Raw genomic sequence first — 1,319 nt, forward strand, 5'->3', positions numbered from 1 at the left:
TTTTCCACCCCAATTCCCACAGAATTCCCAGTTTTCCACCCCAATTCCAGCTCCATTCCCAGTTTTCCCCTCTCCTTTCCCAGTTTTCCACCCCAATTCCCACAGAATTCCCACTTTTTCCTCCCAATTCCAGCTCCATTCCCACTTTTTTTGGGAATTCAGGGCCCCGGAACCTTTGGGAATCAGGAGGGACTCCAAACCCTCGGGAATTGTGGCTTGGAATTTCTGGGAATTCGGGATCCCAGAACCTTTGGGAATCGCGGCGAGCTCTGAACCCCCAGAAATTCGGGATCCCGGAACCCTCCGGAAATCCGGGATTTGGGAACCCCCGGAATTCCAGGATTTTGGAACCCTCTGGAATTCAGAGCCCCCGGAAATCCGGGATCCCGGAAGCCTCGGGAATCCGGGATTTCAGAACCCTCCGGAATCCGGGATTTCGGAACCCCCCGGAACTCCAGGATTTCGGAACCCTCTGGAATTCAGAGCCCCCGGAAATCCGGGATTTCGGAAGCCTCAGGAATCCGGGATCCCCGAGTTCCCGGGCCTGTCGGGATTTTGGGAATCTCACCGTGCTCGCCCGTTCCCGATTTCCCGTCGCCCTCCGGGCCCGGCTCCGGCAGCGCCCGGGCAAAATCCGCCTTGAGCCCGTTGGGAAGCGGCGAATCCCGGGAAGGGCTCCCGCAGGGAATTCCCGCGGATCCGCCCGCCCGCGACAGTTCGGGAATCGGGGCCGGAGCCGCGCGCGGGAGCTCGGGAACGGCGCCGGATCCGTCGGGAATGGATCCAGATCCATCGGGAACGGCCCCAAATCCATCGGGAACGGCGCCGGATCCGTCGGGAATGGATCCGGATGCATCGGGAACGGCCCCAGATCCATCGGGAACAGCGCCGGATCTGTCCGGAATGGCCCCAAATCCGTCAGGAATGGATCCAGGTCCATCAGGAACGGCCCCAAATCCATCGGGAACGGCGCCGGATCCATCGGGAATGGATCCAGATCCATCGGGAACGGCCCCAAATCCGTCGGGAATGGATCCGGATCCATCGGGAACGGCCCCAAATCCATCGGGAACGGCGCCAGATTCGTCAGGAACGGCTCCAGATCCATCGGGAACGGGGTTGGATTTCTTGGGAATGGCGCCAGATCCATTGGAAACAACCCCGGATCCATCAGAAATTGTCTCAGATCCCTCGGGAATGGCTCCAGATCCCTCGGGAACGATCCCGGATCCATCGGGAACAGCTCCAGATCCTTCAGGAACAGTCTCAGATTCCACGGGAACGATCCCAGATTCCACGGGAATAACTCTGGATCCCTC

This window comes from Parus major, unplaced genomic scaffold (genome assembly GCF_001522545.3).
Source record: "Parus major isolate Abel unplaced genomic scaffold, Parus_major1.1 Scaffold726, whole genome shotgun sequence".
NCBI classification, from domain to species: Eukaryota; Metazoa; Chordata; class Aves; order Passeriformes; family Paridae; genus Parus; species Parus major.